The sequence below is a fragment of the Triturus cristatus genome, chromosome 4_2, assembly GCF_964204655.1.
Source record: "Triturus cristatus chromosome 4_2, aTriCri1.1, whole genome shotgun sequence".
In the NCBI taxonomy this organism is placed as follows: Eukaryota; Metazoa; Chordata; class Amphibia; order Caudata; family Salamandridae; genus Triturus; species Triturus cristatus.
In genome coordinates, this window is record NC_140586.1 from 887,534,166 (window position 1) to 887,561,008 (window position 26,843).

General features: G+C 44.7%; 1 pseudogene; it reads left to right on the top strand.

Moving 5' to 3' along the window:
- The first annotated feature begins 1,576 nt into the window (after positions 1-1,576).
- Positions 1,577-3,574, top strand: LOC146835345 (uncharacterized; annotated as a pseudogene).
- Positions 3,575-26,843: the final 23,269 nt, after the last annotated feature.

Below are 26,843 nucleotides of genomic sequence, written 5' to 3' on the forward strand. Positions count from 1 at the left end.
GGTGCCCCCGGAGGTCTATGCAAGGCCCTTGAGCCCTGAGAAGAACCCAAGGAGTCCTGAGCCACAATCTAAACCCTTAGACCTATCCGTAAAAAGTGGTTCTAAACCCCTGAATGATGTCTATACACCCCTGATCTCCAAGGATGTGGTAGTTGTACTGCAGGGTGTAGAAGAGCTGGGGCCGCCACAGCCCCCTAAAACAGCGCGCCTCTCAAGAAAATATCTTAAGCTGAAGCCGGGGGTCCCGAAGCTACAGATAGCACCGCCCCTGAACAACCCTATTACACCGCAGGATCCAGTCTGTGTCCTGAAACCCCAGACAGTTTCAAATAAACTAACGGTTCATGTAGAGGTGCACGCCCCGGCTCAGACCCCAAAGCAGACTATAAGCGTTCAGGACCAGCCTAGGGTCTCAAAATGTGATAATACTCAACACTTAGGAGTTCCTTATATCGGGGGCAGCGACGTTCTCAATGCGTTGGTGGGCCTGGTAGACAGCGTAGGTAGACCCACAGAAACGGGGCTCAAGGAGGCTTCGAACAACGGGGGGTTACAGAGCCCTGGTAACCCATCACCACACCATAACACAGACATTTCCACTAAGACCCCTGATTACTACGACAACAGCCCCTCACAATCCTCATACCCTGTGACCCCTATTACCCCACCTGGAGCATACGACCCAACCAGCCCCGCGGCCAGCGTAAGCCCCACATTGCCCACAGCAATATGTGGGGATAACAATACCGCCTTGGACCAGTGGGCATTGCCGCTTATTGCACACCCCTGGGGTACTTATCCGCTCATGGACACACCAGGGCGTTCGCAATGGGTCCCTATTTCTAAAACACTACAGGCACAGGCATTACATAAAGGGGCTAAGGCTGTTAGCAGGAAAGAGGGTCCTGCGGAGTTAGAGCCATTTATAAGGCTGCGCAAGGTGGGCCCCACTAATCAGACGCAAGACGATTCTATAAACACACATGCGGTATTGGGGGCGCATGTAAAAGAGATGCAGATGGCGGTTAGAAAACTAAAACGCCAGGCGAACGCCGCTAACTTAAATTGGGGCTGGGGATTACCAGTAACATATTCAAGAGGCGGCCCAACAGAAGGTCGTGCAAAGGGTTGATATGTGTAAAAAAGTGATCATCCAGACATATGTGGTATAAAGGCGTGACTATGGCATCGCCAACCCCTAAAGAGTCCCATGGCCTGTGGTGCTCATAAGAGGCCCCCGAAATCAAAATATAGCCGTAAGGTTCAGAGGTTACTGACAAAGTCCTTACGCTTCTTACAACTTTTCAAGCAGAGGCCACCTGTTTCCCTAGAGCCCCTCAAACAAGACAACCCTGTTTCCCTAGAACCCTTCAAACAAGGTACCATAGTTTCAAGACCAACGCCTGAAACACAGCCTGAAATACTTAACTCAGTACCACACTCCCTCCAATACATAGGGGCAGGAGCTAACATACCGAGGGGCGGCCATTTGAAGGGGGTAGGGGGTAGAGCGTTAAAACTCCAACCCTCTGAACATTCAGAAGGACCTAGGGGTGGATCTGTAGCGGAGGCCTCCATGAACAAGACGTATACCGCCGCAAACCAACCTGTTCAGATAGGCTGGGGCCTGGATCCTAGAAAAGCCTGGGCCCGTAAAAAAAACCAAAAGTGGGTTAATAGTGCAAAACACCGTAGGCTTTTAATACGCAAGCTGAAGAAGGCTAGAATATGCGCTACCCGGAGGTTTACAAGGACCCCTGAGACAGGTCATGACCTGAACCCACAAAATGACACACCATAGAACAACGTCGTAAGTCACACTCCTGATGATGAGGGTTCAGAGCCCATGTTTTTAGAGAGTGTTAGAAGTTACAGTCGCAATGTAGAGAGGTTTAACGCCTTAGAACACTATGAGGAGTTTAGATTTGTTAACCTACACCAAATAACATCATCCGATCATGGGGTTCTAGCTATGCATCAGGCTGTACAGGAGCTCATAGAAAAGTTGTTACGCGATGTGGGTCTTAATGACTTTTTCCAACTCCGCTTCCAGGGGCAGGGTTTTGACAGGCCGTTGTTCACCAGGAGGAAGGCCCGAGATGTTTTTGACGCTGTGCAATTTTTAGGAAACCTCTCCAGGCTTTTACAGAGTAAGGCTGAACTAGTCGCCTATGGCACTTTTAGAGTCATAGCCCTCATTGTACGGGGGCGGATGTATGACGTTACAACGCATGCTTTTACACCGCATGCCGTTACAACGCATTTTTTACACCGCAAGATCTGTTACAACGCCAGCCTTTACAACGCATGCTTTTACAACGACGTACACTAGATGGAGTGCTGACATTAGAAATGTATAATTTACTATTCTAACTCCAGTCCACGTTGCAGTAGGGAAGGTGTTTGGATAGTAAAACTACACTATTTCTAATGTTAGCACGCTATCTAGTGCATTTCGTTGTAATGGCATGCGTTGTAATGGCATGCGTTGTAACAGATTTCGCGTTGTAATAGTTTCGTTGTAATGGTAGTGCGGTGTAAAAGTTGCGTTGTAAAGGTTGTTCACCTACGGGGGTGTGAGGGGGGTGTTTCCAGACCTTTAAAGAGCATACTATACAGTCAGATAATTGGTAAGAAACAACGGTGGCTGCTCAACTTTAACAGCGCCGCAGACAATACATGTCTGGCGGCCAGCATGGTGGGGCTGTTGATGGATCGCAAGACCCCTGACGCTGTCATCATGTCTAGAGCGGCTGAAGCCCATGAGGTTCTTGAAATACCTCCTGATCGCATGGTCGGCTTTGGTGACATAGGTCTTTTTGAGAACTATTTTGCAGTGACGGTGAAAGTTCTTTATCACAACGGCTCCTGGCAGTACTTTACAACCGGGGAACGTGTGAGAAACAAGACCGTATATGTCCTTCACAACGAAAATCATTTTTACGGAATCTTGAACCTTAAAGGTTTTCTGGGGGTCAAGTATGTGTGCACCCATTGTGACCATATATACAACAATAGAACATATCACCAGTGTAAAATGCATTGTAAGATGTGTCAGAGGGACGGGTGCATAGAAGACACTACCCTGAAGGTGAGGTGTGGCATGTGTAGGATGTTTTGTCGCTCGCAAGACTGCTTGAGCATACACAAGAATTCTTTTAACTGCATCTCTAAAACAGATTGCCGCGAGTGTGATCGGTATGTGGCAGCGGATCACAAGTGCAAAGGCATGATATGCCCCCGTTGCCATGTGTCTTTCACGGCTGGCACCAACCATCAGTGTTATATGGTTAAAGGGCTCCCCCAGACCAAGACCGAAGACTATATAGTATTTGATATAGAGTGCACACAAGAGACGGGGGTACACCAGCCTAACTATATTTACGCACACCACCTAGCTGACGCTAGCTGGGAGTTTGAAGGGCGAACGTGCGTTGGTGATTTCCTCAGCACTTTCATTCAAACCAAATTCCATGGGTATACCATGCTCGCCCACAATTCGAAAGCCTACGACTCCTTCTTTATTCTGCAAAACATGATTCGTGAAAAGATCCAAGTTGAACTCATAACCTAGGGTTCTAAACTGATGCTGTTGACGGTATGCCCTTTACAAATACGGTTCATAGACACCCTGAATTTCCTACCCATGAAATTGAGCAAGCTGCCAAAGGCCTTTGGGTTCCCAGGGTGTAAAGGTTATTTTCCACACTTGTTTAACACCTGGGCTAACCAGAATTATGTGGGGCCCATGCCGCCTCCTGACAGCTACGGGGTTGAATACATGATGCCTGATGAGAAAGAGAGCTTTCTTCAATGGTACTCTGAAAACCGTGAAAAGGAGTTTCAGTTTCAAGCAGAGTTGAAAGCTTACTGTCAGGCTGATGTAATGATCCTGCGGCAAGCTTGTAACCTCTTCAGAGATGCTGTTGTGTCTATGACTAAAAAAGTCAAGGTCTTGAAACCTAAGACAATGACTAAGAAAGTCAAGGCCTTAAAATCCAAGACCCTAACTAAAAAGGGTCTGTACGTGAAATCCAAAACTCCTGAAATGCTAGAAGCGGCTGAATACATAGACCCGTTTCAAAACGTCACTCTGGCCTCCATGTGTATGTTCATCTACAAGCACATGTTTTTGAGGTAAACAGAAACGTTATTCAAACCCCTCTATCCAATGGCTCATGCACGTCTCTGAGAAGGAAGACATACAAATTCCTACCGCCTGGGCCCCTATCACCTGGACGGGTACTCTGTAATTAAGGGCGTGTCGACGGCCTTTGAATTCAACGGCCTTTTTTACCACAGCTGCCCCAAGTGTTACAAACCCCATGAGTATAACAAAATGCTGGGTGCCACATTTGAACACTTATACAGACGTACTCTGACAAAGGCCCGGTATGTTGAAAAGCGGGGCTTTGCTATGAGAGTTCTTTGGGAGCACGAGTGGCTAGACATGTTAAAAACAGACACTGACCTCTGCTCTTTTCTTAAGACGCGTGATTTACCCAAACCTCTGGAGCCCCGCAATGCCTAATTCAGGGGTCGTACAAATGCCATACAGCTGTACAAGGCCGCTGGTGAGGGTGAGAAAATACACTACTATGATTTCACCAGTCTGTACCCTTTTGTGAACAAAATGAAGTTGTACCCCGTGGGTCACCACAACCATCATCTATAGAGATTTTAAGTAGGCCTGGGCGGTAAATTCCGCTCCGTTCGCGGAATTTGCGGAATTTGGGTAATTTCGAGTTCCGCGGAGAACGCGAAATTGCCCAAAAATCTGCGTTCCGCGACTTCGCGAAATTTTTTGCTTGTTCGCGTTATCAATATGCGTGTTCACGAGATATTTCACCCCGAGCACGCAAACAGCGATCGCGAACAGGAAAAAAGTATCGCGAACAAGCAATTTCGCGTGTTCGCGGAATTTTTGCGTGTTCGCGGAGATTTTTTACCGTTTCGCGGAGATTTGCGTAACGCGATTACGCAAATTCCGCCCACCCCTAATTTTAAGCCCCTAACCGAATACTTTGGGCTGGTCAAATGTGAAATCTATCCTCCTAAGCAGCTTTACTTTCCGGTGTTACCATTCAGAGTCGATGGTAAGCTGATGTTCCCCCTCTGTCGAACATGTGCGATGTTTAAAGAGGTTGACATTTGCAGACACACCGAAGAACAAAGGATGCTCACAGGGACTTGGTGTAGCATCGAGGTACAAGCTGCCTTAGAGAAAGGGTACAGGCTCGGTAGAGTACACGAAGTATGGCATTTTAAGAGCACTACAACACAGCTCTTTGCCCCCTACATTAATTTGTTTCTCAGAGACAAACAGAAGGCCTCAAGGTACCCAGAATGGTGTACTAGTCAGGATGCAAAACAGAAATACATCGCTGACTACTACGCTCACGAGGGTATCCGTTTACGCCCCCATCTGATAGAGGTCAATACTGCACGCCGTCAGTTAGCCAAACTCTGTCTCAACTCCTTATGGGGAAAATTTGCACAGCGCACAAACCTGTCAAATACTACCTTCATAACGGTGAGTAGACAAAATATCGGAAATGTAATATCGATATACAGAAATATCGAAGTAAAAATATCGATGGAATAAAATATCTCTGTTTTTTATATCGATGTAAAAAATGTCGATATTGTAATGTTTAGTAAAATATCGAGGTAAAGTATATCGAAAGTCATAATATCATGTTGTTAAAATATCGAAAAAGGATAGTATTTTGTGATTTTGCTATTTGTTAAAATTTCTTGTTTATAAGTGTTAGAAAATGCTTATTTAAGTGTATTAAAAATAATAATTTTGTTTATATAAATATTATATTTTTAAATTTGATATATAATTTTAGGAGCGGGATGTTGGGTTTATAAGGGATAAGGGTGGGGAGTGTTTTAAAAATATATATTTTAAATGAAATATTTAAAGAAATATTTGTATAATTTGAATGTAATTTTTGAACAAAATTTATATATTTACATTGTAATTAGGAAAAAAAAATTATTAGTGGGATGTTGTGTATATAGGGGATAAGGGTGGGGAGTGTTTTAGAAATAAATATAAAATTAAATTTTTTATTAAATAAATTTCCAAATAAAATTTTGAATAAAATTGAAATTTAAAAATTTAAATAATAAAATAAATGTAATAAGTGGCATTTTGGGTTTATAGGGGATAAGGGTGGGGAGTGTTTTAGAAATACATCTAACATTTTATATTATTTTAAAAAAAATTAAATATCAAATTTGGTATTAAAAGAAAAATGTTAAAAATGTCATAAAAAAAACATGTAATTAGTGGGATTTTGGGTTTATAGGGGATAAGGGTGGGGAGTGTTTTAGAAAAATATATACAATTTTATATTTAATAGGAAAAATTGCAATTTCAAAATTGGTATTAAAATAGAAATTTTAAAATTTTAATAAGAAAATTAATGTAATACGCGGGAATTTGGGTTTATAGGGGATGAGGGTGGGGAGTGTTTTAGAAATATATATAAAATTTAATAATTATTATAAAAAATGTACATTTATAATTGTTTTTTAAATTAAAATTAGCAATTTTTAAGAAGAAAATAATTTAATTAGATGGATTTAGGATTTATAGGGGATAAGGGTGGGTAGTGTTTTGAAAATAGTAATTTAAAAAAAAAGTCTCAAATAAATTGATAAATTTCTCAAAAATTATAGATATTTCAAATTTAATCTGAAAAATTGATTTTCATATATTATTTTAGAAGTGTGATGGTGGGTTTATAGGGTTAAGGATGGGTAGTGTTTGTAAAGTAATGATTTAAAATTAAATAATAAGAACATTTAATTAAAACAATAAAATAATTAAAAAAACAATAAATAAATCATAAACTGAAAGGTTTAGAAATACATTAATGAGTGTGTAGTATGTTTTATAGAGTATTATTGTAGGGAGTTTTTTTAAGATAAATTTCTCACAATAGTATATTTGGTTATAATAGAACATTTCTGAATACATTTTGAGAGAAATTAATGTATTTGCCATTTGAAAGATGAGAAATCTTTTTAGGCCTGGGATGGGTGTGTTTATAGGGGATAAGGTTCGGTATTGTAATAAAATTAGAAATGTTGTAGTGAATTTTATTATTACATTAATAAAAGATAAAACAGATATAGATATATAAAATTTTGAAAATAGGCTTATATATTTGTATAAAATATTATCAATATTTTTTGTGATTTATGTGGGTTGAGGGTGGGGAGTTATTAAGAATAAATATTGTTATGGGCCTATTATTGCTAATGTTGAGTAATGAGGTTTTCATGATTAAAATGTATATAGTAGTGGTAATAGAAAAAAATGCATGTTTAGTGTCCAGTAACTACCCAAAAATGTAATAGTTTATTTTTAGATTAGTAAATTATTTATATGTAGTGACTGGCAGTTACATTAATTTGTTACAAAGGGTAGTGGGAATACTATTTTGTTTATGGTCAGTGTCCAACACCTACTCTAATTAATTGTAGACCTGAGTGAGAATAGTAAATTAGTTATGGTCACTGTCCAGCACCTACTCTAATTTATTTTAGATTGGAGTGGGAATAGTAAATAATTTATGGTCAGTGTCCAGCACCTACTCTAATTTATTATAGACTGGAGTGGGAATAGTAAATAATTTATGGTCACTGTCCAGCAACTACTTTAATTTATTGTAGAGAGGAGGGGGAATAGTAAATTATTTTTTGTTACTGTCCAGCACCTACTCTAATTTATTATAGACTGGAGTGGGAATAGTAAATTATTTATGGTTATTGTGCAGCATCTACTCTAATTTATTATAGACTGGAGTGGGAATAGTTAATTATTTATGGTCACTGTGCAGCACCTACTTTAATTCATTATAAATTGGAGTGGTAATAGTAAAATATTTATGCTCACTGTCCAGCACCTACTATAATTTATTATAGACTGGAGTGGGAATAGTAAGTAATTTATGGTCACTGTCGAGCACCTACTCTAATTTATTATAGACTGGAGTGGGAATAGTAAATAATGTATGGTCAGTGTCCAGCACCTACTCTAATTTATTATAGATTGGAGTGGGAATAGTAAATGATTTATGGTCACTGTCCAGCAACTACTCTAATTTATTATAGACTGGAGTGGGAATAGTAAATTATTTATGGTCAGTGCCCAGCACCTACTCTAATTTATTATAGACTGGAGTGGGAATAGTAAATTATTTATGGTTATTGTGCAGCATCTACTCTAATTTATTATAGACTGGAGTGGGAATAGTTAATTATTTATGGTCACTGTGCAGCACCTACTTTAATTTATTATAAATTGGAGTGGTAATAGTAAAATATTTATGCTCACTGTCCAGCACCTACTATAATTTATTATAGACTGGAGTGGGAATAGTAAACTATTTATGGTCAGTGTCCAGCACCTACTCTAATTTATTATAGATTGGAGTGGGAATAGTAAATGATTTATGGTCACTGTCCAGCAACTACTCTAATTTATTATAGACTGGAGTGGGAATAGTAAATTATTTATGGTCACTGTCCAGCACCTACTCTAATTTATTATAGACTGGAATGGGAATAGTAAAATATTTATGGTCACTGTCCAGCACCTACTTTAATTTATTATAGACTGGAGAGGGAATAGTAAATTATTTATGGTCACTGTCCAGAACCTACTCTAGTTTATTATAGACTGGAGTGGGAATAGTAAACTCTTTATGGTCAGTGTCCAGCATCTACTCTAATTTATTATAGACTGGAGTGATAATAGTAAATTATTTATGGTCACTGTCCAGCACCTACTCTAATTTGTTATAGACTGGAGTGGGAATAGTAAATTATTTATGGTCACTGTCCAGCACCTACTCTAATTTATTATAAACTGGAGTGGGAATAGTAAAATGTTTATGTTTACTGACTAGCAGCTACTGAATCCTATTGTACATTGGAGTGGGAATAGGAAATTTTTCATGTTTACTGTTCAGCATCTATCTACTACGATTTATTGTAGATTAGAGTGGAAATAGGTAATAGTTTATGTTTAGTGTTTTAAGTATTTATCATGTTTTGTTACAGTTTGTAGTGATAATAGTATGTAAATTGTGTATATTTGTTATTATTGATTTAATTAATTTAAATAGCATTGGAAGTGTAGAATTAGTTATTTTTACTTTGGAACATATACTGTAATTATTGTTAAGTGCAGTGGTTATAGTATATTTTGAGGTTTACTGTCTGGTATTTCATGAAATTAAATTAAATTGATATAGCAATAGTAAAAAAAATGTTAACTGTATATTAATAGTATTTAATTATTATATATTGGATTTGTACTACTTAATTAAATATTTATAGTTTAGAATAATAAATACACTTAAAGTTTTAATGTGATATGTTTATTGATATATTTAATGTTATTTGTAGGAACAAAATAAGAATATTTTGTGTTGGAATAGTGGGTAATAGTATTCAGTAATTTTTTAATATTTATTTATTTTTATTTTTGTTAAAAGAATATTTTATATATGTTAAATATTGATAATAGAAGGTAAATATAAATAATCACAATTAATAAGACAAGAACATGGTTTTTATTGTAGATTTTGACATTTTTTATTGTTTATTTATTTGAGTAGGAAAATTTCAGAAATATCATTATTTACATTGTAATTCAAATGAAATATATTGAATATAGGTCAGAAAAATGTTATGTACATTTACCATATTTTGTACAATTTTTTTAGTACATTTTAATAATTTATAATTTAGTACAATGTTGTGTATTAAATTAAATTTAACATAGCAATAGGTTTAGTACATATTTATACAAAACTTTTGGGAAATATTTTCCTATATAAACATTGTTAACATTTTAATATTTGTAGTACAAACATGTTATAAGTTTTTTATTAATATTAATATGTAAAATATTAATTATTGTAACAATTTTTTCAAAACAAATACATTTTGAACATAAATTAAATGTTATAATTCATGCAAAATATTTGTAACAATTTGTCATGCATTGATTTGTTGTATTTTCTTTTTAGAAATTACAATAATAAATATTTTATATTTTTGAATATTTAGGTGCCGATTCTGATCCTGGAGAAAGCGGGTCCAAACTGTCGGTCGGAGCGTATTCTCCGTCCGACTCGTACCTGTTTGGGAAATTATCCGATCATGGAAGTACGATCCGTATGGAAATACAATTTCCGTACAAATCGTACAAAACACCGACCGACGAACTAAAACACACAAATGCGACCCAGGACACCTCCGACGTGACGTCGGCAGGCATTCAGGCTGCGTTTCCCGAACCAGGAAGTACGAATCGTACCCACAGCAGTCCGGACGTCAATATTTTTCCGGCACCCAAAAAGCGAAGTACGCCGCGAAACGACCTGATTTGGGGCCCCGGTACGCGCCGTACCCCCCCCAGCACTCGTACGTACGGTCCGTACCCCCACCCGTGTATGTACGGTGGTGTACGTACGGACCGTACCCCCACCCGTGTATGTACGGCGCGAACCCCCAGCGCTACGCCGTACATACACGGGTGGGGGTACGGACCGTACGTACACCACCGTACATACACGGGTGGGGGTACGGACCGTACGTACACCACCGTACATACACAGGTGGGGGTACGGTCCATACGTACACCACCGTACATACACGGGTGGGGGTACGGTCCGTACGTACACCACCGTACATACACAGGTGGGGGTACGGTCCGTACGTACACCACCGTACATACACAGGTGGGGGTACGGTCCATACATACAGGGGCTGGGGGGGGTACGGCACGTATGCGGGCACATGTCTCCATTGTTGCTATGTGTGTACGGTCCGTACGGTGTTTGTCCTACCGGATGTGACATGGTCTGGCTGGTACGGATCGTACTTGCACGGTCGGACTGGATTTTTGACATTGGGACGGTAAATCGTCCGGGGACGTGTCGGACACGTTTTCCGACCCGAGGACGTGTGGGGGACTCGACCCAATGTGAATCGTATGGAGTTTTTCCCATACGAATCGTACTTGCCAGTTTGTACGGCACTTGTACGATTCGGTCGGAAAAAAATCCGGATACGATTCGTACGGGGGAAATTTCTCCAGGATCGGAATCGGCACCTTATTTTTTAATTTTACACATGAGGAAAATTTGTTGACAATTTTTAGGTAAATGAAAAAAAGAGGTCTATTTTAGCAAAATAATAGAAAAAAATTGTGTGTGAATTTCTATTTTAACTGATTAAATGAGTTATTTTTGGTGTAGTTAAATGTTTTATTATGTTTTGGGCGCTCTATTTTGTAACTCGGTAATGTTGTTTTGGGTCATTTGGGTTGAAGGGAAGCTCGCGGTTGGGAGTTACTTCGCGTCGTGATAGGTAAGGTTTGTTTTATATGTTTTAGATGGTTTAAAACTTTATTTTGAGCCTAGTTAGATATTGTTTAGTGTAGCTGTATATATATTAGTTATATTTGGAAATATTATGGTGCCGATTCCGATCCTGGAAAAACCGGGTACGAACCGTCGGTCGGAGCGTTTTCTCCGTCCGACTCGTACCCGGTAAAAAAACCCTAGGAACTCGGAAGTACGATTCGTACGGAAACACCTTTTCCGTACGAATCGTAAAAAACACCGACCGACGTAAAAACACATACGAATGTGATCCGGGACAGCGCATACGCGGCAATCGTACGGAGAAATGCAGCTTTTTACGTACCAGCAAGTACGATTCGTACCGACAGCAGTCCGGACGGGCAATTTTTTACGGCACCCAAAAAGTGCCGGAAAATGTAAGTATGTGGCAAAGCGACCTGAACAGGGGGCCCAGTACGCGCCGTACCCCCCCCCAGCCCCCGTAAGTATGCGCCGAACCCCCAGCCCCCCCTGCGGATGTATGCGCCATACCCCCAGCCCCCCCCCGTGGATGTACGCGCCGTACCCCCAGCCCCCCCCCACGGATGTACGGACCATACCCCCACCCATGTATGTACGGACCGTACCCCCACCTGTGTATGTACACCAGTGTATGTACGGACTGTACCCCCACCCGTGTATGTACGGACCGTACCCCCACCCGTGTATGTACACCAGTGTATGTACGGACCATACCCCCACCCGTGTATGTACGGACCGTACCCCCACCAGTGTATGTACGGCGCGAACCCCCACCGCGTAGCGCTGGGGGTTCGTGCCGTACATACACGGGTGGGGGTACGGTCCGTACATGCACTGGTGTACATACGCGGGTGGGTGTACGGTCCGTACATACACAGGTGGGGGTACGGTCCGTACATACACTGGTGTATATACACAGGTGGGGGTACGGTCCGTACATACACGGGTGGGGGTACGGGCCATACATATACCGGTGGGGGTACGGTCCGTACATACACTGGTGTACATACACGGGTGGGTGTATGGTCCGTACATACGGGGGCTGGGGGGGGGGTACGACGCGTATGCGGCCACATGTCTCCATGGTTGCTATTGTAGTCCGGTCCGTACGGTGTTTTTTCCATACGGTTGTAACATCGGATGGCCGGCATGGATCGTACTTGTGCGCTCGGACTTCTGTTTTCACATTTGAACGGAAAAACGGCCGGGGACGTGTCGGACACTTTTTCCGACCCGAGGACGTGTGGGGGAATTTTCCCAATGCGATTCGTATGTATTTTTTCCCATACGAACCGTACTTGGCAGTTTGTACGGTACTTGTACGATTCGTACGGAAAAAAATCCGGATACAATTCGTACGGGGAAAATTTTTCCAGGATCAGAATCGGCCCCTATGTGTTAGAGTTGCGGGTTGTGTTTTTATGTGTTTTTAACGTTGTGTAGGCATGTTTCGAGAGTTAGATTTAAGGTGTTTAATGTATATTTAGAAGTCTTTTATATCTAGTACTATTGTTAGTAAGTGTTTGTGTTGTTTTATGTGGGTGGGAATGTATGTTGCTTTTTTTTATACTTTCTTTTCTAGGTTCTTCGTTTCGGATGGAGTCGTTTTTTTTTTAAAGAAGTGTGTGTTCGTTTTATTGAACAATATGTTTTTTACACTTCTTTAATTGTTTCTGTTTTTCTGGAGCGTTTTTTACTATTTTTAGCTATTTTCGGGTTTTTCATGGTTTTCCCATGGATATTTGGTGCATGGATTATGGATTTAATCGACAGTTGTATTTTTGCATTTTTTTTTGGGAACCTTTTTTTTCGGTTTGGATTGTGTAAGCAGGAAATGGATTTTTCAGAGTTTGGAATAAACTTGGTAAGTTAATTTATAATTATTTCTTGTGGGTGGGTATTGTTTAATATTATTGTTTATTTTTATTTTATTACAAATATTATTAATGTGTGTTAATATTTTTCTGACAATATGTATAAATATGTTACACACAGTAATAATTTTTGTGATAAGATAAATATATTTTATATGTTTGATATGATTGAAAATGAGTAATTAGTTATTTATTTGTATTGGTCTTTTAAAGAAGTGTTTTAGCTATGATGTTTAGGTATTCTAGGCCTTTGGTAGTAGGGTACAATTTTACTTGTTGCTCTAGATATATAAACATTTGTTTAGTTTGTTTTGAGGTTTTTGGAGTTAGCTGAGTTATGGATTGTTCCATTCGGAACTCTTGATAACTCTGTTCTTTTTGTAGGATTGATATAAATCTTTCTAGTGTTGGTTTTGTTCTGCCTGTTGATTGCAGGAAGGCGTTATGCCATCCTTCAACTGCGTTATTAGTTTTTGATTCTCCATGTGCTTCTGTATACGTTCCACCCGGGAATTTAGGGTTTCTTCTGTGGCCAGATCTATGTAGTGTGCCGACCCATGTATCTTCGAAATAGTCCAATAGTGGACTTAGTTTTTCTTCATTTTGTTTGTAGAAGGCGCTGTCTATTAAAATGTTGTTATGTTCTGTTACGTCTGTGTCCGGTACATAAGCAAGTGCTATTAGTTTTTTTATTTGATATGCGAAAGCTGCATTAGTTGCATATTCAATGCTTAGGGCTGATTTTTGCATGTGTCTATATAGGCACTGATTAAAATGATAGTAACAGCCTTGGATGGAGGTATGGGGGTGTGTTTTTAATATAGAATTAATCATTGCATGTTCAAAGTCTAGGATTATTTTTTGTGGGGAAAAGTTATTTGTTTTTTGTTTTATTGTATATAATAGTTCAGTGTATGTGGAGTTATGTTTGTTTGGTAATAATGCGTAAATTAATGGTATATTGCAATTGTGATATAGGACGTGTATTGTATATAGTTGGAAAAAGGGTTTGGGACATATGGTAAAAGTCCCGTCCATCATCCAGTTTTGTGATTCTTGTAGTTTAGAGAGATTATTAGCTGTTCCAAATATTATTATTCGTTTGTCATTGTTTTTATTATCAAAAATGACAAATGGTTCTATGTTTAAAGTTATACTTTGTTCTGGACTTAGAATAACTTCACTATATGTGTGAGGAATTGGGGTTGAAGTAGTAGTGCTTTTTTTAGTACGTGCTATAGTTCTTTTGAGTGAAGTTACAGATGGCATTTGTGTAGTAGCAGTTTTAGGAATTTTGGGAAGCTGCTCTTTTAAAATTACACTTGTAGGTTTTTGAGAACTTGTGCTAGCTTCCTTTATAGTTTCCAATGCAGATCTGACTTCTATTTCAGTAATGTTTGGTGGATGGTTATGTTCTCTACTGTACAGTACTGTTGTTTGTCGTGTTGTAGCACGCCCATAGCACTTATTGGAGTAGTATTTAGTGCATTTCCAGTTAACTTTTAAACCATACACTTTTTCCTGTGTGTAAGTGTATCCCATATAGCATAGTAACATTTTTCCCTTCTGGCTTGTTATGAATTCTGCTCCTTCAGTCATTTTGATGTAGCTTTATCTATGAAAAATATATATTATAGTTATTATATATGCTGTTGTATGAATTTAAGTAGAAAAAACAAGATTTAGTTAAAATATACTTACAACGTTGTTTTTGATGTGTTTGAGTAGAATGCTTTTTATTCTTTATTTGTGGAATTTTCTTTCAGTATTTTCTTTCTCTGGAAAATAAAAGTACATTTGTTTTAATATTTGTTTGTATATTTTAATAGGGAATGGTTAGGGGATTTGTAATTGGGATTAAATGTGGCTGGTTTTTTAATCTATTAGTTGATTTTTGGTTGTGAAATACTTTGTTAGTTTTTTGGTGCTGTTCTGTATTTTCTTAGTTTCTTTTGGAGTTTCCTGTAGTGAAAACATGAAATAGAAAGAAGACATTTATTTATTTGTAGTGTATGTATATTGTAATTACAATTTATTTGCTTTGAGGCTTAATGAGTATAATATAGTTAACTTACTTTTGATATTTTTAAAGATTTGCTGTATGTTGATTTTCTTATATCTGCAGTTGCAATCCAGTAGATTATCTTCTTCATTCAATTTCGTTTTTTTGGTTCTGGATTGTGAATGAAGTTGAACTTATTTTTATAGTGCTTTGGATGTTGTAATATGTGTGTTATTGGTTAGTTTGAATTTGGAGTGTTTTTATTGGTCAGTTCGAATTATTTTTTTTTAAATTCTGGAAGTTAGTTTCCAGATAAGGAAAACGCTAATTAGTGGTTTTGTGGTGTATTATTCTATATGTATTTTTCTAAACATTATATTATGTATTGTATGCATGAATTGATAAAGTATCATTCCATAATATTGTTGTTTAATGTAGGAAGGTTGTTAATAATGTTTTAGTAAATAGTTAAGTATTTTAATCAATTTTTAAATGTAGTAAATATAATATTGTTTAATATTAATTTTGTATAGATTTAAAAGACATTATTTGGTGTTTATGTTGTTTTATTTTAGTATTTAATTTAATGTTATACAGTCGATATTAGTAAAATGGAGATATTTTTGTGGTCGATATTTTAGTTTACGATATTTTGTAATGAAGTATATGTTTATTAATGAGCGTCGATATTTAAGGATTTCGATAACTGTGTTTGCGATATTTTGTGTATCTATATTTATGTAGTTCGATATTGTGTGTTCGATATTTTTGTAATGTTTTAAATAAGTATGTGATGTCGATAATAATGTGATCGATAATTTAGTATCGATATATTTGTACGTCGATTTTTAGTCTTTCGATATTTTGTTAGTGATTCCTTAATAACAGATCCTGATGAACTGTTCAAGTACCTGTTTGCCCCATGGTACGAAGTGTTCAGCTGTGAGTTTATTGATGACGATACCGCTGCTTTGTGTTGGAAATACACCCGAGTACCCTACAACGAGTAACAACATAAACATTTTCATAGCCTGCTTCACGACAGCCCACGCTCGTCTAGAGCTTTACGGGGTTATGGATAAGCTCCAGGATCGCTGCTTGTATCATGATACAGACTCTGTGATTTTTCTGAGCAAACCGGGGGATGAAGACCCTCCTCTAGGGGATTATCTGGATAATCTGACCAGCGAGCTAGATAAGGATGAGTTTATATTAGAATATACGTCCTCAGGACCTAAGACATACAGTTACCGTACAAACAAGAACAAAGTGTGTATGAAGGTCAAAGGGATAACATATAGGTGCCGATTCCGATCCTGGAGAAAGCGGGTCCAAACTGTCGGTCGGAGCGTATTCTCCGTCCGACTCGTACCCGTTTGGGAAATTTTCCGACCATGGAAGTACGATCCGTATGGAAATACTATTTCCGTACGAATCGTACAAAACACCGACCGACGAACTAGAACACACAAATGCGACCCAGGACACCTCCGACGTGACGTCGGTAGGCATTCAGGCTGCGTTTCCCGAACCAGGAAGTACGAATCGTACCCACAGCAGTCCGGACGTACGCCGCAAAACTACCACATTTGGGGGCCCGGTACGCGCCGTACCCCCACCCCAGCCCCCGTACGTACGGACCGTATCCCCAGCCCGTACTCCCAGCCCCCATACGTACGGACCGTACCCCCAGCCCCCGTATGTACAGACCGTACCCCCAGCCCCCGTACGTACAGACCGTACCCCCAGCCCGTACCCCCAGCCCCCGTACGTACAGACCGTACCCCCAGCATGTACCCCCAGCCCCCGTACGTACAGACCGTACCCCCAGCCCGTACCCCCAGCCCCCGTACGTATGGACCGTACCCCCAGCCCGTGTAGCGCTGGGGGTACGGTCCGTACGTACGGGGGCTGGGGGTACGGTCCGTACGTACGGGGGCTGGGGGTACAGTCCGTACGTACGGGGGCTGGGGGTACGGGCTGGGGGTACGGTCCGTACGTACGGGGGCTGGGGGTACGGTCCGTACGTACAGGGGCTGGGGTACGGTCTGTACGTACGGGGGCTGGGGTACGGGCTGGAGGTATGGGGGCTGGGGGGGGTACGGCACATACTTGCGGGTGCTGGTGGGGGTACGGCACGTATGCGGGCACATGTCTCCATGGTTGCTATGTGTGTACGGTCCGTACGGTGTTTTTCCAACCGGATGAGACATGGTCTGGCTGGTACGGATCGTACTTGCGCGGTCGGACTGGATTTTTGACATTGGTACAGTAAATCGTCCGGGGACGTGTCGGACATGTTTTCCGACCCGAGGACGTGTGGGGGACTCGACCCAATGCGAATCGTATGGAGTTTTTCCAATACGAATCGTACTTGCCAGTTTGTACGGCACTTGTACGATTCGGTCAGAAAAAAATCCGGATACGATTCGTACGGGGGAAATTTCTCCAGGTTCGGAATCGGCACCTAAATGTCAGCAACACCCTAAAAATCAATTTTGATAGTTTGAAGAATCTGGTGCATGAATACGCTACCGCAGCCGATTCTGAGAATGCTAAAACCATAGTCGTGAACCAGCCCGGCATAGTCAGATCCAAAAAGAAGTGGGAAATTACAACCCAGCCCCTACATAAAACATTGCGAGTTGTTTTTGATAAAAGGGTCCTGACTGCTGACTATAAAACACTGCCTTATGGTTATTAGGCTCATTAGAGAGACAGCCTCCATATCATGGACACCCGGTTACAGCATCCGTTCTCCTACGTGCTAGCAGGGCCCTCAAACTGCGGTAAAAGCTACTTTACAAAAAAGCTCCTAGAAAATGCCGGCTCTGTTTTATCCCAAACCCCTAACAACATTGTGTGGCTTTATTCATGCTGGCAGCCTCTTTATACAGACTTGGCTCGGAGGTTCCCCCCTATCAAATTTATAGAGGGTATACCGGATAACCTCAACAATGATGAGCTACTGCCCCCGACCCTTGTAAATATGATAATTGTCGATGACCTTATGCGTGAAGGTGGTGATCATCCGGAGTTTTAGAGAGCTTTTACTCACTATTCACATCATCGCAATCTAAGCATCTGCTACATTGTGCAGAACTTGTTTTACAAGGGTAAGAACAGTCTGTCTATAGCTCTCAAAGCTTCATACCTTGTTTTATTTAAAAAACCCCGTGACAAACAGCAAATAGTCGTCATAGCTAAACAGATGTACACCGGACACACACACTTCTTCATGGAGACCTTTAACGACACTACAGCAAAACCACACGGTTACCTGTTGGTAGACTTAAAAAATGAAACTCTAGAAGACTATAGACTGAGGGCTGATATTTTTCCCCCCGAGTTACCGGTAGTTTACACCCCAATGCCCAAGACCCAGATCCTATAAAAAGCCGCGCAGATGCCTTTTACAGCCATTTACAAATCCACCCTTATAACACAGAGGTGCCGATCACGATCCGGCAAACAAATTTCCCGTGCGACTCGTATCCGGTCTTTTTCCCGTACGAATCGTACAAGTGCCGTACTAACTGGCAATCACGATTCGCATGTGAAAAAGGCCATACGAGCCGCATCGGGAATTAAACCCCTCATGTCCTCGGGTCGGAAAATGTGTCCGACACGTCATCGGACGAATCACCGTACAAATCTGAAAAGTGAAGTCCGACCGCGGAATCACGATCCATGGCGTGCGTCCCAAGTCACAACCGGATGGAAAAAACACCGTCCGCACCGAACACCCATAGCAACCATGGAGACATGTGCCCGCATACGCGCTCAACACCCACCCCCAGCCGTCCTATGTACGAGTCGAATCCCCACCCGTGTATGTACGACCCGTACGCCCACCCGCGTACCTATGGAGCGAACCCCCACCCCAAGCCTGTATGTACGGACCGTACCCCCACCCCACCAGTGTAGGTACGGACCGTACCCCCACCCCACCCGTGTATGTACGACCCGTACGCCCACCCGCGTACCTATGGCGCGAACCCCCACCCCAAGCGTGTATGTACGGACCGTACCCCCACCCCACCAGTGTAGGTACGGACCGTACCCCCACCCCACCCGTGTATGTACGACCCGTACGCCCACCCGCGTACCTATGGAGCGAACCCACACCCCAAGCGTGTATGTACGGACCGTACCCCCACCCCACCAGTGTATGTACGGACCGTACGCCCACCCGCTTACCTATGGAGCGAACCCACACCCCAAGCGTGTATGTACGGACCGTACCCCCACCCCACCAGTGTATGTACGGACCGTACGCCCACCCGCGTACCTATGGAGCGAACCCACACCCCAAGCGTGTATGTACGTACCGTACCCCCACCCCACCAGTGTATGTACGGACCGTACGCCCACCCACGTACCGATGGAGCGAACCCACACCCCAAGCGTGTAGGTACAGACCGTGCCCCCACCCCACCAGTGTATGTACGGACCGTACGCCTACCCGCGTACCTATGGAGCGAACCCACACCCCAAGCGTGTATGTACGTACCGTACCCCCACCCCACCAGTGTATGTACAGACCGTACGCCCACCCGCGTACCGATGGAGCGAACCCACACCCCAAGCGTGTAGGTACAGACCGTACCCCCACCCCACCAGTGTATGTACGGACCGTACGCCTACCCGTGTATGCATGAAGCGTGCCCCCACCCCACCAGTGTATGTACGGACCCTACCCCCACCCCACCAGTGTAGGTACGGACCGTACCCCCACCCCACCCGTGTATGTACGACCCGTACACCCACCCGCGTACCTATGGAGCGAACCCACACCCCAAGCGTGTATGTACGGACCGTACCCCCACCCCACCAGTGTAGGTACGGACCGTACGCCCACCCGTGTATGCATGAATAGTGCCCCCACCCCACCAGTGTATGTACGGACCCTACCCCCACCCCACCAGTGTAGGTATGGACCGTACCCCCACCCCACCCGTGTATGTACGACCCGTACGCCCACCCGCGTATCTATGGAGCGAACCCACACCCCAAGCGTGTATGTACGGACCGTACCCCCACCCTACCAGTGTATGTACGGACCGTACGCCCACCCGCGTACCTATGGAGCGAACCCACACCCCAAGCGTGTATGTACGGACCGTACCCCCACCCCACCAGTGTATGTACGGACCGTACGCCCACCCGCTTACCTATGGAGTGAACCCACACCCCAAGCGTGTATGTACGGACCGTACCCCCACCCCACCAGTGGATGTACGGACTGTACGCCCACCCGCGTACCTATGGAGCAAACCCACACCCCAAGCGTGTATGTACGGACCGTACCCCCACCCCACCAGTGTATGTACGGACCGTACGCCCACCCGCGTATGTACGAAGCGAACACAAACACCACCAGTCGAAGTACAGATCGTACCCCAGGCCCCAACACCAGCACCCTCATCCAACCTCGCACATGTACGAGTCGTACCAATCCACACACAATGCCAGCACTGTACAACAAAAAGGCCGATGTACGCACCGTACAGACGCCAAAAACGCACGTACACAACCAGGACAAAGCAAAACAACACAAGAAGACTCAATTCGAATCGCACTAAGCCACTAAACATGTCCAACAAGCCCAAATACAACCTAGTCACTCACCAGCAACTGCCAAACACCTAAACAGAGGCCCAAATAACTACCACTCCTTATAACACACCCACCCAAAGTTCAAACACAGCCACACCCACAAATGGGCCAATAAAAAGGCCCAACACACACAAACCATGAGCCTTTGCAACAGACTCACTGCTGCCAGACCCCACAGACAACCTACAGCACCAGACTTGAACCATTGAAATACCTTACGCTTGCACACCTTCACACACACACCTTCACAAACACCCCCTCATCACATCCACACACCCACAACCATCCACACCCACACCCCTCACAACCATACACACCCACACCCCTCACCATGGCCACTAACAAGAATCCAAAGTTCACTAGCCAAGAGTTGGAGGTCCTTGTCGATGAAATCCTCAGAGTCGAGCCACACCTCTTTGGAACATTGGTCAGACAGACCAGCATTGCAGAAAAAACAGGTGAGTACACAAACAACTCACCTCACATGGGGGGGAACGTCATCCACAACCAAAATCACAATCATGCACGCAACCACACCAAGCTATCGCATGACTCACCCATACTCCATAAACACGCACATGCCACTAGCGCCACCGTGCCACATGCACCCAGCTGGATAATCCCACATCACAAGCCACAGAAAACACCAACACAAGACACGGGAACCCGGATGGCGGGAGGGTGGGCCTCAAAAATCACATAGTGATACTCAGAAGGAGACAAATATGCCCTCAGCCCGTAGGGCCCAGGTCACAGCCAGACAAACAGTGTGTCCCCACACAGGAAATACTTGCCTGCAAATGGCGCACGCCTTGCATGAAGACATGGGGCTGAAGGAACATTTCGCACATGACAGCAGCTAATGAACAGCCCACACTGTGAAAGAGTGGCAGCACACACCACCACAACAGCAGCGCAGACACAGACAATACACCCAATGGCTGCCTGGAGATCAGAAACAAACTCACATGAACAAGCCAAGGCCCATTCTAAGAACTGCAAACAGTGTGTGGCCAGGAAGCTGGGCTGAGGTGACAGAGGGTGACACACAGAGGGAGGGAGACGATGAGAGAGAGGGAGGGAGACACAGGGAGACGGACAGTGGGAGGAGGCTGACACAGGGAGGGAGGGAGGGAGGGAGAGGGGGACAGAGAGGGAGGGAGACACAGGGAGACGGACACAGGGAGGAGGCTGACGCAGGGAGGGAGGGAGGGAGGGAGAGGGGGACAGAGAGGGAGGGAGACACAGGGAGACGGACAGAGGGAGGAGGCTGACACAGGGAGGGAGGGAGAGGGGGACAGGGAGGGAGGGAGACACAGGGAGTACTATTCACCCTTGGGTGGTGTGGGAATGTCTGCTCGTCAGCAGGTGGACTGCGTGCATGTACACAAGGGTGGCCAGTGCATGAATCCCCCTCTCTTCTCCATGCCCAAACACTGGGCCATGTCTCAACCTGTGCACGAGTACAACGACAGCTACCTGCATAACATAAGTGTGTGGAACAACTCCATGTGCCCACGTACATTGCAACATGCAAGGCGCCTATGCATGGCTTGCCACACCTGCCCACTCCACTGCTGACTGCAGTCACAATTGACGCAGCAAGTAACACTGTGTCACACACATAGGTAAAGTCTCCAAAGATGTGGACAAGGGACATACCCATGCACAAGTGCACTGTGAGTGGAATGCAAGACATATCCATAAACCTCGACGAAATGTGCGAACTTTGAAAAAAATGAAACATGGATGTTGCATGGAAAATTTATAACATTGTCTCTCACACACACAGGTCAACGTGGTGGACCACCCCCCAACACTGGGGGGGAAGACTCACAGGATCCGGCTCTGTGGGATGTCGACCACACCGGCAGCGACCACTCACAACACTCCGTGGACGACCCCGACCAACCTGGCCCCTCTGGTGTCCAACCACCTGCAGCACCTGCGTCAGGTACAACTGGGCCAACCACCACCCCCACTCCTGCCACATCTCAGGAGACACCCAGGATCCCTGCCCCACCACCACAACGCAGTCAGGCTGACCAGGAGGGACACGGTGTACCGGGCACCCAGGAGGAGGCAGGCGACAACGCAAATGCCACCCCTCAGGGGTCCCAGAGACCCGATGTGCCCACAAGGTCAGGCCAGGTGCAAGTGGGCAGGGGTGGTGGGAGTGGAGGACGGCGGAGGCGCGAGCCTGACCAGTTGGCTGGGGACCCGGTATATTCCCAAGTAAGAACCATCCTGAGCACATACCGGCAGGACACCACGGGCATGAGCCAGGTTGTGTCCACCCTCAACCAGATGCAGGGGACCCTCGAGGAGATCAAGACCCAGCAGGCCCAGCAACATGCGGAGCAACATGCCTGTCTACTGCGACACCAAGGGCGGATGGAGGACAGACAGGCTGAGCTTGTGACGCTGTTCACAGGAATTGACCGTTCACTCAGTCGGATAGCCGACAACATGGGCAACCCTCCCTGTGCCACCAGGCGAAGGACATCACCACCCACAGGGAGGGATCAGGAGGAGGAGGAAACATCCGACGGAGCTTCCCAAGCATCGTCACAGCCTGCTTCTGAGGGTTCCCGCAGGAGGGCGGGTCGTCCACGTAAAATACCGTGAGGGTCGGAGCAACACCACCATCTCCCAGGACACCTGGCCTGGCACCTGGCACACTGGAGCAACTGCAGCACAGCAGCAAATGACATTCCCTGCCACATGGACTTGCTGGTCACCGTCTGACCAATGTGGCCAAAGACTGTGCCATGTACCCTGAGGATTTTCTATGGCAAGGACACCAACTCCCCCAGTGAACTTTGGATTCCACACACCCAGAAAGCCCCTCTTGTCATACCCCCCCCACCTACCCCAACACAAATAAAAACTAACACGCTTAAGAGATGATGACTACATCTTGCATTATTACGTCACATGTGTCTTGTAAACTTTAACCATGCCTGACTACTCATTTGACTACAACCAACCACACCCTGGGGCCTGAGTCTGGCACAGGACACACATGGGTCACATTGTATTAGGCAAGACAGACATGGAGCAACATACACACCCGTGATGGGCACAACCAGCTCAGGGGGTGGCCGCACAACCGTGCTGACAGACATATGGAGTACAGCGACAGCCATGCGCAGAGGTCAGGGATCATGTGGAGTGTCCCGGGGGGCACTCAGGTATGTGTGGACAGGTGGCAGAACCATGTCCTGCAAGCTTGAGTCCGGAGGATGCGGAGAATGGTGACCCGGCCAAGGTTGGATGCATGGGGATGGCACATGTCACAATGCCCACACAGTCATGGACACCATGCACAATACACAGTCTAATCCCACACAGACAGCTGGCATCTTGCTACCAGACACATAGCCACAATCACTGAAAACCATGCCACACATGCCGGATGCACCGTGTCAACACACCAGCATTGATTTGAGAAGAGGCACCTTGGAGGCATAGGGACACCTTTATTAGTCATGTATTCGGGATTGCAGTGGCAACTCGGAGTACACATGAACGGGTCATGTGGAGTAACATGTCGGTCCAACACTGGCACTCCCCTTCTGCAGCACAAATGCCTGATAGCCATGGAACTGGCACACAAGTGTCGGCTAACAGCTAAACACCCCCTGCTGCTCACGGAGAGACTGCCATACACCATTGACACGCTGATGTTGAAGTCCCACACCAAGTCAAGCCAATGCAAACCGTGTGTGTCCGAGGGCAGTGTAACACACATTGATGCCATCATCCCATTCCACAATCCCATCACTGATGACTGTCAACAAGTCTGAGCAGCTATTCAGGTGTACCCAGCTGCATGTCATGTGTACCATGGTGGTGCGACATGCCTGCAGAGGAACAAAACATCCACAGGGGCAGTGTGCATACATCATAGACAACGGCCACACCCAATAAACCCCTGATGCATCCCTTACCCTAAGGAGACTTCCAAACATGTCCGTGCGTGTAACGCTGAGTCAGCACACAATGACGTGTCCATGAGGAATAGCAGTGCCACAACAATGCAACCAGCAGACGGCATGCGCAAGGACCTGGGGAAGAGAGACACACAAGAAGTCAGCCACAAAAAGCACAGCCACTTGCATGTGCATGTACTCGACACATGTAAGGATGACAACATACAAGGTCACAATTATGACTGGGGACATTCACATCACTGCCACCATCACTCCCGTGACACATCCATACACACCTGACTCACGTGCCATACATGCAGATGGACACACACATTGCAACACATGCCACACGGGGACCAATGCGTGCACACACACACACTGGTGCTCACCACTAAGCAAAGAAGTCGCGTATGAGCCTAGTCCGGATGTCCTCTTGCGGTACCACGTCCTCCACATCACTAGCCCCATTGCCAAGAGCTACGTCCTCCACGGGTGGATGGTCCTGATCATCTTGATCCAGGATCAGTGGCACAGCTTTCTCAACTGCCATGTTGTGCAGCATGCAGCACACCATGAAGATCTTGCAGACCTTCGCCGGGGCATATGGGAGGGCGCCGCCGGTTTTGTGGAGGCACCTAAAGCGGCTCTTCAGGAGGCCAAATGTCCTCTCAATCACTCGCCTTGTCCGGCCATGGGCGGTGTTGTAGCGGAGCTGGGCTGGCGTGACGGGGTTGCGGAGAGGTGTGATCAGCCATGGCATGTTGGGATAGCCAGCGTCCCCTACATGGAAAGCACATGGACATAAGTACCACAGGAGAAGCGGTCGTGCTGGAAGTCTACGCTAAATACAGGACAGACAGAGTGTACCCACCAACAAGACATGCTCGTTCGTTGCGCAGCTGCGTCATCATTTCAGGCACCCTGCTACGCCTCATGATGTAGGCATCGTGTGCTGATCCTGGAAAACGAGCACAGACATGTGAAATCACCATGCTGGACAGACACACCACAAGGGCATTGATGGAGTGGTAGTGTTTGCGATTACGGTACGCTACCTCCTGTGCCTGTGGTGGTACCAAAGACACATGTGTCCCATCTATGGACCCAATGACATGGGGCATCCCTCCCAGGGCATAGAATCCACGCTTGACAACAGTCAACATTTCAGGGGTTGGGAAATGGATGAACTCATCAAGGTGAAGCAACATGGCCTCTAAGAAATCATGCAGCACACGGCAAAACATGCTCTGGGACATGCCACCAACATAAGCAATGGTATTTTGAAAGGTACCCGTGGCAAGAAAATGGAGGGCTGCCATTACCTTCAGCTTGGGTGTCAGTGCCGTAGGATACCTGTGCAGCGGTTGCAGGTGTGGTGCCAGCCTCGCCGTCAACTCCAGAATCAACGGTTGGGGGAAGCGGTAGCACCGGATGCAGTCATTCTCCCGCATGGAAGCCAAGTCCGGAATATCTCGGGGAAGAGGCGGCGCTCTGCAGAAATTTGGAAGTGACAAGGAAGAGTGAGTGCACTACAACTACAATTTGTTGGTGCTGAGCACATGTTCATCTGGCAATACACATATGCGACAAACGTAGTCAGGTATGTTCCACATGCCCTGGACATGTATGGCTGCCAGCTGACACTCCTACCAAGACCCAGCTACACACGGAGATTGTGAACCTCCACATGCCATGGCATGGGATTAGCTGTGTACCAGTGTCAGTGAACAGACAGACGCTACACAGGAGTGACATACATCCACACATCAGCAGAAGTAGGATGTCGAGTGCAGAGACTGGTAGCGGAACAATGGAGCCACAGGTCACATGACATTACACTAGGACAGGCCACACGCCTTGCCATGAAGGTGTACATGTCATGACTCACCACACATACATAGGGAGGATGCAGACATGTCCTTGTTGCGCTACTCCGTGTCCCATGCATACACATGCACCTCATATCCGATGCCACATGTGGCCTGGTGTGCGT